This window comes from Henckelia pumila, chromosome 1 (genome assembly GCF_033568475.1).
Source record: "Henckelia pumila isolate YLH828 chromosome 1, ASM3356847v2, whole genome shotgun sequence".
NCBI lineage: Eukaryota > Viridiplantae > Streptophyta > Magnoliopsida > Lamiales > Gesneriaceae > Henckelia > Henckelia pumila.
This window is the reverse complement of record NC_133120.1, coordinates 1,247,119-1,263,835: the sequence shown is the minus strand read 5'-3', so window position 1 is coordinate 1,263,835 and position 16,717 is coordinate 1,247,119.

Here is a 16,717-nt window from a genome sequence, read left to right as displayed (position 1 = left end):
TTTGTATCCAGATGTTTGAATTGCCAACAGGTGAAAGCTGAACGAAAGAAGCCAGGTGGTCTATTGTAGAGTTTATCGGTTCCAGAATGGAAATGGGATCACATTTCCATGGATTTTGTCACACAGCTACCACGTTCATCCAGAGGGTGCGATGCCATTTGGGTGATCATTGATCGTTTGATGAAATCAGCATGTTTCATTCCGTACAGGATGACGTATAGACATGATCAGATGGCAGAAATCTACGTCAGAGAAGTGGTAAGATGACATGGTGTGCCTAAATCTATTGTTTCAGATCGAGACCCTAGATTTACATCACAATTTTTGCATAGCTTGCAACAAGCTCTTGGTACTCAATTGCATCTGAGTACTGCATATCATCTTCAAATAGATGGACAGTCAGAGTGGTCTATTCAGACACTTGAGGATATGTTGAGAGCTATAGTACTAGACTTTGGTACTAGTTGGCAAGATTCATTACCACTTGCAGAATTTTCTTATAATAATAGCTATTAGACTAGCATTGAGATGGCTCCTTTTGAAGCACTGTATGGAAAGAACTTTAGATCACCGTTATATTGGGATGATATCTCAGACGTACCAGATGTGGGCCAGATATGATCCGAGAAATGACTGAAAAGGTGAAGCTTATACAGAAAATAATGAAAACGGCTCAAGACAGACAAGCAAAGTATGCGAATATCAGACGACGACCTCTATCTTTTGATCAGGGAGACAGAGTTTTCTTGAAGATTTCTCCATTTAGAGGTACAGTCTGATTTGGCAAGAGAGGAAAGTTATCACCGCATTTTATTGGTCCTTATTGAGAAGATAGGCGATCTTTCTTATCGACTCGCTCTTCCTCCATCTATGTCTGGTATTCATGATGTATTCCATGTCTCTATGCTGCGGAAGTATCAGCCTGATCCTTCCCATATTCTTCAGCCTGATGAAGCTGAACTTGACGAGACTCTCAGTTATTTTGAGCAGCATATTCAGATTCCTGATCGCAAGGATAAACAGCTCAGAAACAAGACGATTCAGTTAGTCAAAGTTCAGTGGAGTCGACATGGCACTGAAGAAGCGACTTGGGAGACTGAGTCAGATATGAGACAGAGATTTCCAGAGTTGTTTCATTGATGTGAGTTCTTAATCTGTTTTTTGTTATTTTATCTTATGTGTATACAGATTGCATATACAGCTTGCTTATGATTTCGAGGACGAACTCATGCCTTAGTGGGGGAGAAATGTAAGGCCCGGGATTATTTAATTTTAATCCGAAAATATTTAATTTGGAAATATTTAGAGTTTAGAATTAAATTCTAATATTCTTAAATGAATAAGGATTGAAATTGAATTAAATCATTTTTACAGGGACTGAATTGAAAATTGTAGTGACCCTTACCCGGATCACCTACTAAACAGAACTTAGGCATGCAATTAACTTAATAAAACAGATATCAGAATAAAACTGCGGAAACCAATAACATTATACAATCCCAAGTAAAGGAATCTGTAATTATCCAATATTATACAACCAAATCGAATAGCTGTATAAACCCAAACAACAGTAATAAAACCTAGACGAAGCTCCAGCTGGCCAACCACTGACTAGCCCCTCCTGGATCCACCCTCCTCGTCCAATCGCAAACCTGCCCCATGGAATAGGGTGTCCAAAAAATACAGAGTACGAGACGTGAGCATAAAACGCTCAGTGCGAGAGTATGAGTATACATGCATGCAAAGTGAACTCCCTATAGACTCGAGGTCAAGGATCAGATAACAGAGACAGACCGGGCCCTGGTATGTAGCACGCTGTGCCGTCGCTTCAGGAGGTGGCTCCCATACCGAGATAACCGTGGAAACGCCGGACCCAAATCGATGGAAGTCCATCCACTAACAGGATAGGGTACAACCCTACTAACAGACATCTCGAAGGAGATACAGCAAGATGCAAATGAATGCAGCATAATATCATGGCATATAAATCATGCAGTCATATAATACATGCACACTCAGTCAGGATATCTCGAACAGTACTTTCGTACCTCAATACAGTGCAAGCTCTACCAATTCTAGGTCCACGCCTATAGTCTGCTCTACACTGCCAAATGATACTACTATCATTAAAGTGCTCTAAAAGCCTTAACTAAGCTATTGCATACTCCTAAATATTTATAGGAAGCAAAAGCTATACCTTCGTCCGTCGTTAGCCCTTTGATGTCGATGCCTCCAGAACTTGGGCACAACTCCGCTACGACTACCGAACGCCTCGCCGACCTCCGGACCAAGCCTAAGAAGACTAGAACAGCTCCAAAAGGACTAGAAAGGAAAGGAGAACTCGGAATTGGCAAATGAAAGTGAAGTCTCGGCCTTCTATTTATAGACAACGATCGGAACTTCCGATCCTTGATCGGAACGTCCGATCCTGCCATCGGAGCTTCCGAAGATCCTGATCTGCCACGTGTCAAAATATCACTTGATGACTCCGGATAGGGGTGATCGGAGCCTCCGGTCCTGATCGGAGCTTCCGATCCAACCACACGTCATGCCTGACGTAATAACATCGGTGCCTCCGATCGCTCATCGGAGCTTCCGATCCTGTTCGGAGCTTCCGATCGTGCCTTCGGAGCTTCCGATCCGTCCAATCCCCAATTTATTTAATTAGCATTAATCCTTTAATTACTCAATTAGGGTTCGGGCTACTACATTCTCCCCCACTTAAGATATTTCGTCCTCGAAATCAGATCTTAAGTACCGAATGCAAATACAGAAATCAGAAACATTCTTTATTCAATCAAACGTTTACAGAGTTCGCAACTGAATACAACTTAAAGAATGAAATCAAAACAACTCAGGATGGTCTTTACGCATCCTGTCCTCAAGCTCCCAAGTAGCTTCTTCAGTGCCTCGGCGCTGCCACTGGACTAAAACCAAAGGAATGACTTTGTTCCGTAAAACCTTATCCTTATAATCCAGGATACGAAGAGGTTTCTCAACATAAGTCAAATCCTTGTCTACCTGAACCTCAGATCGCTGCAGAATATGAGATTCATCCGCCACATATCGTCGCAACAGAGATACGTGGAACACGTCGTGAATACTGGATAGATGCGGTGGCAATGCTAGTCGATAAGCCAAATCGCCAATACTCTCCAAGATCTCAAACGGACCGATAAATCTGGGAGACAACTTGCCCTTAAGGCCAAATCTGAGAATCTTGCGGAAAGGTGACACTCTCAGAAACACTTTCTCCCCGACCTCGAACTGCAAAGGCCTATGCTTAATATTAGCATAGCTGGCCTGACGATCCTGTGCAGTCTTAATCCGTTTCTTGATCTGATCAACAATGTCTATCGCCTGCTGGATAAACTCCGGTCCTTCAGCCTGTCTCTCCCCCACTTCTTCCCAGAAGAGTGGAGTACGACAACGTCGCCCATACAACGCTTCAAAAGGTGCCATCCCAATACTAGTGTGATAGCTGTTGTTGTAAGCGAACTCGATCAACGGCAAATGATCCTGCCAGGCTGAACCAAAATCCAAGACGCACGCTCTAAGCGTATCCTCTAACGTACGGATAGTGCGCTCTGACTGACCATCAGTCTCTGGATGATAGGCTGTACTCAAACTGAGAGTAGTACCCATCGCACGCTGAACACTCCCCCAGAATCTAGAAGTAAACCTGGGGTCCCGATCGCTGACAATGCTCACAGGCACTCCATGAAGTCGGACGATCTCCTGAATGTACATCCGTGCCATGCGATCCACAGAGTACTCTCGGCTATAGGCAATGAAATGCGCTGACTTGGTGAGTCGGTCCACCACAACCCAGATAGCATCACAGTTCCTCGGGGATACCGGCAAATGGGTCACAAAGTCCATAGTGATAAACTCCCATTTCCATTCAGGAATAGGCAGACTGTGAAGCAATCCTCCAGGTCGTCGGTGCTCTTCCTTGACCTGTTGACACACCAAACATCTCGAAACAAACTGATAAACACTGCGTTTCATTCCCTTCCACCAGAAACGAGTACGTAGATCCTTGTACATCTTGTTGCTCCCAGGATGAATACTCAACTTAGTGCGATGTGCTTGAGACAAAATCTCCTCTCGCAACTCTTCATCCTGTGGAATCACAAGCCTACCAGACAAACACAGAAAGCCGTCTGACTGATAATGAAATCCAGACGAGCTACCCTCGTTAGCTAGACGAGCTAAACGCTGGGTCTTTGAATCAGACATCTGAGCATCTCGGATCCGCGAATACAAGGCTGGCTCAGATAATATCGCAAACATTTGGATACTGTGCATACCTTTCTTATGCTTGAAGGTATAACCTGAAGTACAACAGTCACTGATCGCACTAGACATCGAATAAGTCTGAAGTGCGGATAGTCGCACCTTGCGACTCAAAGCATCAGCGGTGAGATTAGCAGCTCCCGGATGGTACTTAATCTCGCAATCATAGTCCTTAAGCAAGTCCATCCAACGTCTCCGTCTCATGTTCAATTCTGCCTGAGTGAACAAATACTTGAGACTCTTATGGTCGGTGAAGATCTCAAATTTCTCGCCATAAAGATAATGACGCCAGATCTTCAAAGCGAACACAATGGCTGCTAACTCCAAATCATGGACTGGGTAGTTGTCCTCGTGAAGCTTCAGCTGTCTAGAAGCGTATGCGATCACATGCCCATTCTGAGTCAGGACACAACCTAACCCCTGAAGAGAAGCATCCGTGTAAACTACATACCCTCCAGATCCTGACGGTAATGCTAACACCGGCGCAGAAGTCAACCGCCGTCGAAGCTCACGGAATTCTCCTCACACTCGGAGGACCACTCAAAATCCACACCCTTGCGGGTAAGCTGCGTCAACGGTCGAGCTAACTGAGAGAAGTTCAGAATGAAGCGACGATAATACCCTGCTAGACCCAGAAAACTACGGATCTCAGCAACTGTCGTCGGACGCGACCAATTAAGTACCGCTTCAATCTTGCTTGGATCAACAGAAATCCCCTCCCTGGATATGATATGGCCAAGAAAGACCACTCTATCCATCCAGAACTCACACTTGCTCAGCTTGGCGTACAATTGCTCATCTCGAAGAGTCTGCAGTACCAACCGCAAGTGAGAAACATGCTCTTCCGTATTACGCGAATAAACCAGGATGTCGTCAATGAAGACCACGACAAACTTGTCCAAATACTCCCTGAAGATACGGTTCATCAGATCCATGAATATAGCCGGCGCATTAGTCAAACCAAATGGCATCACTAGGAACTCGTAATGCCCATAGCGAGTACGGAATGCAGTCTTGGCTACGTCCTGATCACGGACTCTCAACTGATGATACCCAGATCTCAAGTCAATCTTGGAGTAAATTGACGTGCCCTGCAGCTGATCAAACAAGTCATCAATGCGAGGCAACGGATACTTGTTCTTCATAGTGACTCGATTCAGCTGCCGATAGTCAATGCACAGCCGCATCGACCCATCCTTCTTCTTTACGAAGAGAACAAGAGCTCCCCAAGGAGATACACTAGGACGAATGTACCCCTTGTCCAAAAGATCCTGTAGCTGATTCTTTAACTCACGCATCTCTGACGGAGCCAGACGATACGGTGCTCTAGAAATAGGCGAAGTACCCGGCATCAACTCTATGCCAAACTCGACTTCCCTAGCAGGAGGAAAACCCGGAATCTCATCAGGAAACACATCTGGAAATTCATCCACAACAGGAATGCTCTCTATCCCAATACTCTCAGCGGACAAATCAACTGCATAGATAAGGTAGCCTTCCCCGCCAGACTCTAGTGCTCGACAGGCTCTCAAAGCTGATACCAAAGGCATCGGGGGTCGCGCTCCCTCACCATAGAAAAACCAACTCTCACTCCCTTCCGGATGAAAGCGTACTAATCTCTGATAGCAGTCCACTGAAGCTCGATAGGTAGTCAGCACATCTATTCCCAGAATGCAATCAAAGTCGTCCATCGCCAGGACCATGAGATTCGCCAACAGAACGTTCCCTTTGAACTCTAAAGGGCAACCCATCACTAGACGCTTAGCCAAAGCAGATTGGCCCGTCGGAGTAGAAACAGACATCACTACGTCTAGTGCAATGCATGGTAATTTATGCCTCTTAACAAAACGTGCAGAAATGAAGGAATGAGATGCACCAGTGTCAATAAGTACAAGAGCAGGTATACCATAAAGCATAAATGTACCTGCGATGACTTTCTCATTCTCCTCCACAGCCTGATCATGTCTCAGGGCAAACACCTGGCCAGAAGCTCGTGGCCTCAAATTAGAACTCCCAGCAGACTGTCCCTGCGACCTCTGCTGTACGGTAGCCTGAGAACCCGATCCTGAACCAGAACCAGAACCGCCTCCCCCAGACTGTGGACAATCCCTCCGGATATGACCAGTCTCTCCACAACGGAAACAAGCTCCAGAAGCTCTGCGGCACTTGTCGGATGGATGGTTCTCCCCACAGTGATCACACTTGTCCTTCTTACCGAAACGGACAACACCTCTAGAACCAGAGGAAGAAGAAGATCCAGACTTCTTGAAAGTTTGGGCACGGGGACCTAAAGAACTAGCAGGTCTCGACTGAGAGAAAGACCTGTTCCACCGAATGCTGTCCTCTGCCTGATGACAACGGCTCACCAAACCCTCGTAGGACATGTCGTCGCCAACCGCCACACGGTCATGGATCTCAGGGTTAAGGCCCTGAAGGAACAGATTATACTTCATCTCTGAGCTATCAGCAATCTCGGGGCAATAGGATAGCAGATCAAAGAACCTCTTCTGATACTCATCGATAGACATGGCTCCCTGTCGCAGACTCAGTAGCTCGCCTGCCTTCGACTGTCGGAGTGCAGGAGGAAAATACCGCTTTTGGAAAGCTGTGCGGAACTCGGCCCAGGTAGCCACTCCTCTCGCCGTAACAAAAGGTGCAGAAGTAAACCTCCACCACCTACGCGCACGCCCATCCAGAAGATAGCCAAGGGTCTCCACCTTCTGCTCATCGGTGCATTGGAAAGTCTGAAAAGTCATCTCCATGCGGTCTAACCAGTTCTCCGCATCCTCCGGAGACTCACCTCCAACTAAGGGCTTGGGACCCATAGCTAAGAATCGACGCACAGTGAAACGCTTGTCGTCATGGTGACGATGACGCCGTTCTCGACGAGGCTCCCGGTCGGCATCACCCCAACGCCCACCAACACTGCCATGAGAACTCTGGTCGTTACGATTTGACATCTACAAAAATACCTCAAGATGAGACTAAATCCCAAGAAATCTTTTGCATGCTCTGATACCATAAATGTAGTGACCCTTACCCGGATCACCTACTAAACAGAACTTAGGCATGCAATTAACTTAATAAAACAGATATCAGAATAAAACTGCGGAAACCAATAACATTATACAATCCCAAGTAAAGGAATCTGTAATTATCCAATATTATACAACCAAATCGAATAGCTGTATAAACCCAAACAACAGTAATAAAACCTAGACGAAGCTCCAGCTGGCCAACCATTGACTAGCCCCTCCTGGATCCACCCTCCTCGTCCAATCGCAAACCTGCCCCATGGAATAGGGTGTCCAGAAAATACAGAGTACGAGACGTGAGCATAAAACGCTCAGTGCGAGAGTATGAGTATACATGCATGCAAAGTGAACTCCCTATAGACTCGAGGTCAAGGATCAGATAACAGAGACAGACCGGGCCCTGGTATGTAGCACGCTGTGCCGTCGCTTCAGGAGGTGGCTCCCATACCGAGATAACCGTGGAAACGCCGGACCCAAATCGATGGAAGTCCATCCACTAACAGGATAGGGTACAACCCTACTAACAGACATCTCGAAGGAGATACAGCAAGATGCAAATGAATGCAGCATAATATCATGGCATATAAATCATGCAGTCATATAATACATGCACACTCAGTCAGGATATCTCGAACAGTACTTTCGTACCTCAATACAGTGCAAGCTCTACCAATTCTAGGTCCACGCCTATAGTCTGCTCTACACTGCCAAATGATACTACTATCATTAAAGTGCTCTAAAAGCCTTAACTAAGCTATTGCATACTCCTAAATATTTATAGGAAGAAAAAGCTATACCTTCGTCCGTCGTTAGCCCTTTGATGTCGATGCCTCCAGAACTTGGGCACAACTCCGCTACGACTACCGAACGCCTCGCCGACCTCCGGACCAAGCCTAAGAAGACTAGAACAGCTCCAAAAGGACTAGAAAGGAAAGGAGAACTCGGAATTGGCAAATGAAAGTGAAGTCTCGGCCTTCTATTTATAGACAACGATCGGAACGTCCGAACCTCGATCGGAACGTCCGATCCTGCCATCGGAGCTTCCGAAGATCCTGATCTGCCACGTGTCAAAATATCACTTGATGACTCCGGATAGGGGTGATCGGAGCTTCCGATCCAACCACACGTCATGCCTGACGTAATAACATCGGTGCCTCCGATCGCTCATCGGAGCTTCTGATCCTGTTCGGAGCTTCCGATCGTGCCTTCGGAGCTTCCGATCCGTCCAATCCCCAATTTATTTAATTAGCATTAATCCTTTAATTACTCAATTAGGGTTCGGGCTACTACAAAAATAGCCAAAAGTTCAGGAACTAAACTGCAATTTGGCAAATATTTATCTATTCTCAATTGTTTTATCCTCAATTACACGTGAACCATCAGATTAGAAGGGAGAATAAGAACAGAAAGCTCCAAAACGCCATTTTCAACTTTTGGACCTCCGATAACTTGCGATCCGGCCGTCAAAAATTCGAGATAAATATATATCTGCGATCACCGCTCCGAGAGCTACGTTTTGGTACAAGTTTCATTCAATTTTCTCAGATTTTATTTTTATGTGATTGAGCTAGTACCGGTTACGTATTCGCAGACGGTTCGGAAAAAGACTGTCGTTCGGATTTTATATGATTTATTGAAGCAAATTCGAAATCCTTCCTTTTCTGATATATTTCTGAACATGTATATATATTGATGTTTGTTGAAGATTATGGTTGGTATGGTTTGGCAGATTGATTTGGATATCGTTTGGATTGCTGGTTTTTAGCCGTTACGCCGCCGATTTCAGAATTGATCTACGTTTGAACTTGTTGAATGAATGGTGTATTTTATTGAGTTGAAGCTGATATTATTGTTCCAAAAACTTCATTTCAGCCTTCTGTTTGAAGTTGTCGAACTCGGGAAATTCGGAATTGAATCGGCATAGAGTTCAAGAAGGTTTGAAGCATTTGCATTTGACGTTTGACTTAGCAAATTGAACAGCCTTGTGATATGAATTTGTACTGATATATTTTAGATTGGAAGCATTGTCAGACTCGACATTGAAAGGTATAAATGACATCTAATCCAGATGGGATAGAACACTCGAGAAAGATATGATTTTCGAGTATTCCCATGTCAATCATATACCTGTTTGCTTATACGTCTTTATGTGATTTTGATACTTTTGTTGCATTGCGTGCTTATGTGCTTAGATGCTCTAGATGTTTTACAATCTTTAATGCATACCGATTATAATGCATTCATCTTGAACTCCAGTCCGAAAAGCACAGAGGGTTGAAAGGCTTAGAGTGCATATGACGTTTGGAGTGCTATAGTTGAGTGGCACGGAATGTAGATTTACTTCCAGAGCTAGATGTCTCACTATAGTTGCACCAAAATCAGCGGAAATGAGATACTTGATGTCACCTCGATTGGTGAGTTGGTGATTGGTTAAGATTTTATTCCCCGGGATCCCAAGAACCAAAATTATATTGATATCAGACTTGATAGCCTCTGTTTGAAACATGCATTGCATTCACGTTTATTATCTCGCAATTTATGTTATTTATACTGGGATTTATTCTCACCGGAGTTTTCCGGCTATTGCTCTGTTTTGTATGTGTGCATGGCAATAGGTGGGGCAGGAGCTGGTCCGAAACGACTAGAATAGCTCGAGATAGAGTCTTAGCATGTAAGGACTCGGGTTTTAGCAGAAAGACTTGTACTTTGAGTTGGTTAAACATGTTAGAAATGATACAAGAACTTTGTATGTTGTTGTTAAGTACTTGTTAGCTTTCATATTATGTTTGTAAGATGATAACATGATGTTAGATAACATGTATATTATTTTATTGCTTGACAAAGATTTTATATACATGTTGGTTGTAGAAATTCATACATGAATCAAGTTTGACAGCAAAAATTATGTTCTGCAGATTTTCTGGAATTGAAGCCCGCTCGATCGGACGAGTTCACCCGATCGAGCGCGACCTTTAAATGTTGAAACAGAGAATTGAGCATTTGGGCTCGCTCGATCAGACGAGTTCATCCGATCGAGCGAGGCCAAATATTTGTTGGACCCGAGAGCTATTATTTTTAGCTCGCTCGATAGGGTTAGTTTACCCGATCGAGAGAGGTGCTGGTAATTTAAAAAAAAAAATTACCTCTTGATTTTAAGCTTCCTTCATTACTTGGTTAATTATTTTATTAATCATTAATTGCCCTAAGATGAGATTAGCAACCCGAGGTCCCCACAGGTTATGAATTGGCCTAGACCGACATCAGTGCCTGAGATCTGAAGCTTTATGAGTTTAGCTAGTTATTATCGCCGATTCATCAAGGGATTCTCAGCTATTGCAAAGCCGATTACCCAGCTGACTGATGTGATGATATTTTCCGACATTTATGTGTGTTAACTAGCGTGATTAGAAGAGTTTGCATTAATTAAATTCATTGTATAGTTCCTAATAATTGTCTTTGATTTAATTTTGGAACATATGAGAAAAGTTGATAGAAAGAATGATGGAGCTTTGTTGTTGTGTTGTTGCATGATTGTGAGCGCTTTGATGGAGAAAAATAACAAGTGCTTGATTGGAAGCTTGTTTGCACTACTTCTTGTGCAAATGCACTACTTGTTTGCACCACTTCTTGTGCAAACACACTACTTGTTTGCACAAGTGAAGCGCTATTGAAGATGGAAGCTGCGATTTTGCGCTATGGAGGAGATGTTATCTGTGCAAGTCATGCGCTGTTGGGGATTATGTGATGCGCATATGCGCAAGGTTGTGTGTAGATGATTTTTTCTAGAGAAAAGATGCTCGCTTGATCGGTCAATCTTTACCGATCGAGCGGTGCCAAGAATTGTGAAAACATTAGGATTGGAAAAAGACTCTCGCTCAATCCGCAGACTTCAACCATTCGAGCAAGACGGGGTCTTCGGGAAAAAATCTGTAATTTAGGAATTTTTATATTTAAGAACTCTAGCCTTAATTAAAATATTTATCACGAATTTTAGAGTCTGAAAATCATTCTGAATCAGTTTTGGATGGCAAGAGCTTGGAGAACTCTCTTGGCGGCTAGGTTTCTTCTCTTTTCTTAGATTTAATTTTCTTTCATGAATTTTTCTACAAAATTCATGAATTTTGTTTATTCATGAGATTCGAATTTTTCATTGTTTAATTCCAAATTGCATATCAAGAGTTGTTTTGGATTGATTGTCATGCTTGTATGTGAGATTTTAGGATTGATCACCTTAGGATTTTGCTATACAATTTATTGCTAAATTAGAACTCAAATCCGTAATTGTTTGAATCATCTGATTTGTGAAGCAACTATGATTAATATTTTCTTCTGTTGAATTTGTCAAATCATAGGAACAACAATTGACTAGATTAAATACAATCGCTGGTATTGTGTTGTCTAGATTCATCAGTTTTACTCATTTGAATGCTACCGTGGATTTAAATATAATAGCTGGTATTGGGTTAATTTATGGGGTAATGGTTAACTTAGAACGCTGGTGTCTAGTTAACTAAAATTAAGGTGAAACAGGAATTAAATTTCCAATGATGAATATTCAATGTGAATTAATTATTTTTAGGGAATCGATGATCGAATGAATAATTTCAAGGGTGTAGTCGATCGATACCAAGTCTCGTTAGTTTATTGATCTTTTTTATTTTAATTTTTGCATAGTAGTTTATAAAATCCAAAAATCCCCTTTTATTATTTTCAGTATTTTAAGAACACTATCTAAATTTCACTTTCCTCGTGGGAACGATCCCTACTCACACTACTGCATATTTTGTTATCTGATTTGAGTTGGGTAATTTGGACGTGATACGACTTAGCGCTACCAAATTTTTGGCGCCGTTGCCGGAGAAGGCATTTAATTTAATTGTGTTCTTGTTTTTATTTTTATTTCTATTTTTCCCCAGGGCTACTCTGGTTTGTTCATGCTTTCAGGTGACTCTTCAGAAGAGGAATTTCCATACGATCCGGAGATAGACAGGACTTTCAATCGTCGGCAGAGAGAAGCTCGAAAAAAACTGGAGGAGGACGAAAATCAAACCAAAATTCCTGAGGAGGAGATGACTGCCAAAGCCAATCTGATTTTGAGACAACTGGGAACTCCTGACTTGAATCAACAACATTTATGCATTACTTTTCCTACCTTAGAAAATAATGCTACTTTTGATTAAAATCTGGGCTAATTCACTTTTTACCTTCATTCCATGGTCTTGCAGGTGATTGAAAGAGTGGGTGCCCGGTGAGACAACTTGTGGCTAAGGGCTTTGATGACTCTTTGTATAAACAATCTTTTGTTTAATATAATTTACACTTGTATTAATGGCAATGACTTTATCTTTCTTCATATTGTAATATTATGATATACTATTGTTGTTTTGATAAAGACCTTGAATATACTATAGTGTAAGTAAGATGTGGTAGAACATGGGGATGTCTATCATGAAACACATCTTATAGTCACTGTATATTCTAAACTGTTCCTAGTCGATTGAGCCGTCCGATAATAAGGATAAGGATCGCTCGAGCTTGAGACTAGCATTTGCGATGCAGAGTACCACGTTTCATTGGTAAGGAACATAGAGATGTTCGAAGCATGCAAATGGATATTCATATGATGAATGATCGAACTACCCTATCCGGACTTTCCAAGTGGTTATCACTTATCGAGTGGATATAGTCCGCGGTTTTGGTTGTACACCATTAGTCCTTACTACTTGAGACATCATTGAGACTCTATATGCTAGTACTGTGCTTTGACTCGTTTACCGACTCTATTTGGGGTCATCAGGTGTCGGGATTGGGTGCAGTTACAACACATATAGGAGTCTATGCTTTGTTGTCAAGGATTCACCACATAATTGCGAGTGTGGATATCCTATGCGATCTGAGGAGATATTAGTGTGACGAATCTCTGGCCAGAGTACATGATGTGATTTAAGAAATGGTTTCTTAGTAGCACATGCGATGTCACTATTTGATCTTCAAGATGCATTGCATAGTTATCGAATCTCGAGCGACTATCGATATACCAATGGTTGTTGATTCGATCGGGATATATGGATGAAGGGACCGTACTGTACGCTAACCAAAATCTACTGGTTCTTGTAGGCACTATCAGTGATACCTAGGGAATCATGGGGCGATGTTGCTAGGCGCTCATACCATGATTCGATGGGCAAGTCGGAAATTGATGTTTCGAGTCACAAGGAGTTGTGAGCCCACGGCTAGCTGTATCCCTGAACCATTGAGGGTCACACAGTGTAATGGATTTTTAATCCCCGTTGAGATAGTTGAATTTAAAGAGTTAAATTTAATGAACGAAGAAGTTGGACTTCTTATTTAAGAGTAGAGGAGTAAGATTTCCTAAAATGACATAGGGATGACCATTTTTGGAAATCACTGAATTCGGATTCAGAAAAATTTATCTTGACTTTAAAAGGTGAAGAAATGGTTTCTGTGCACATTGGTGAAATCGGTTTATCAATCGGAGTCACGATGAATTTTATATTAATTTCTGAACATGCGGGCTTTGCATGTCGGGCTTGAACTTATGACTAATGGGCCCTAAGCTGTTAGTGTCCTGCATTATAAATAAGTTATTGCAGTACAGAAATTAAAGATAACAGGTCACAAGGATTTTTCGAAAACCCTAGTCTATTTTTTTAAAGGTGGCCACCCCCCCTCCCCCCTCTCTCCCTCTACTCGAGAAAAATCCAGCCTCTGATTTTGAATTACAGTCTGGTTTAACGGATCAAATTCGTTAATCTCTTCGTAGAAAACTTCTGATAGATTTTCTAGTGCAATCTATCAGAGGGATTAAATCTCTGTTCGTGGACCTGATTGAAGAACAGTTCGTCCATCAGTTCCAGGGATATACAACAAGAGCAGAGAAATCTGTTGGTGTCCAAAATCTCGATTCGAGATTAAAGGTAAAAATTTTATAATTGTTATTTAATTTTTACAAACACAATTTAATCGTAAAGATTTGATACCCAATATGGAATCGTTCCATATAATAAATTTTTAAACTTCCGCTGCACCGGGTGTCAATCTTGTTTGATCTGAAAGCCGCGTTTGCCAATAGTGGTATCAGAGCCAGGTTGCTCAGATCAAGCGATTAAATTAATCGATTGTACAAAAATTTTTAGGCCTCGGTTTTTGAAACAAAATAAATATTTTAAAATAAAAATGTTTTTTTCGGGCAAAAACCCGGGCAGCGATTGGATCGCTGCCCGGGAGGGGCAGCGATTGGATCGCTGCCCGGGAGGGGCAGCGATGGTCGCTGCCCCGGGCAGCGCACGGCGCTGCCCTGCACAGCGCTGGGCGCTGAACAGGGCGGCGCACGGCGCTGCCCGGCGCAGCGCTCGACGCTGCCCTAGGGGCAGCCGGGCTGCCCGGCCCGGGAACGTCCCGGGCGGCCCGCGGGAAAAATTATTTTTTAATTTTTAAATTAAATTTTAATATGTTAAAATTCTATTTTTGGTCCGATCAAAAATTGTTTTGATTGGTCCACGAGGCGTCGGATCGAATTGTTCGAGTTCGAAAATTTTAAAATTGATTTTTGTATAAATTTGAATTTTTGGAAAATTTTAATATTTAATCCTTTAATTGAATTTTGAAATTAATTAATTTTTGGTACAATTGATGATAAGATATGATCTTATGGATATATTGAGTAAAATATGATTTTATGTATAAAATTGGATTTTATAGATAAAATATGATTTTATTTGATAAAAAGATAAAATATGATTTTATATGTAAAATAAGATTTTATGTATGAGATATGATTTTATCTTTTTAAATTTAAAATGCCATTGCATGTTATCCAATAAATTAATTTTGAATTAAATGTTATTGGATAAGGATGATCGATTGCCATGACCAATTTTGTAGGTGTATGTTAGGAATTTACATTTGTTTTATTGTTGTTGGTTTTATTAATGGGCCTGGTTTATGACCCAATATGAATGTCATATGTAATAAAAGTGGGCTTGGTTTATGGCCCGTTCCCACCCCTTAAAAATGTATCCCCTACTTGTCATTGTTATTTATTGTAAATACATTAGATTTAGTGGAAGATCAAGATTTGAAGATGGAGGTGGGCCCAGCAGACAATAAAGACAGAAGAAATGTAAATTGGAAGCAAATGTAATAGGATTGCATTGCATACTGCATATTACCTAGGATTGGACTAAGACTCGTGATTGGCAACCACGGGTCGATTAGAAATGGAATCGATCATCCTATATAATATGTGATATTATAGTTGTATGCATGTTTTAGACATAATTGTGTGAATCCGACAAGCATACAAAATTTTAAAAATGATGAGACAAATTTTTATAATTAAAAATCCCTCATTTTAAATATGATTTAAAATTGATATCAAGATAAATAAAGGAAATTTAAATTTGTTTAAATGTTCCTACCTTCCATCAACGATCAATGTATGAGATGCTACCCGCGGATACGGTCCGGCTCATATTATTGGGGGGGCCCGTTCGTCGGAAAGCTGTACATTGGATCGACACATGTTGTAAGTTGGGTGGAACTCCCATGGGATCGGCTCATATTATTGGGGGATCCACATGGCGACCGTCCATCACAACTTAATATTGATGGGTCATCTTGACATGTCACAATAATCGGAGTCATATTATTGGGCCCTTATTGGACATGAGGTAAAAACGTGGAGGTTGCTTTGGAAGCAATTGGGCTCTACCTTTTGAAAATTATGGTTGGCTGATATTATTCGGGACTATAAGTTTGTCAATTGGACTCCATGTTCTCACTAAGGAAAACAGTTTCCCGTTTTCACTAGAGGGTAGTGAAATCGTTAAAATAGTGGGAGTGAGATTCATAAAATAAATTTCGCCTATTTTATGTCTTAGTAAATTGCTTAAACAATCACTGATATTTGTCTGTTTCTTTTCAGTATTTCATACAATGAATTCGCGTAATCCACTTTTCTCGATCCTCGAACAAAATAAGTTGACTGGCGCAAACTATACGGAATGGTTCCGTAAGTTGAAGATTGTCTTGACTTCGGAGAAGATGCTCTACGTGTTAGAGAAATCTCCTCCGAAGGAAGCACCAGCTGACGTAAGTCCGGAGGAGTTAGCCAAGCTTGATACATGGTGGGACCATGATATCAAGAACAAATGCTATATGCAAGCCTCGATGTCTGATGAACTCCAGAGGCGATTTGAGGACACCGTGAATGCTGCTGACATTCACGTTCAACTCAAGGAACTTTTTAGGGCTCAATCGAGGGCTGAAAGGTTCGCTACTGTAAAGGAGCTAATGACGTGTCGCATGCGTGAAGGGACTTCGGTCCGTGATCATGGGGTACGAGTGATTTGGCTCATACA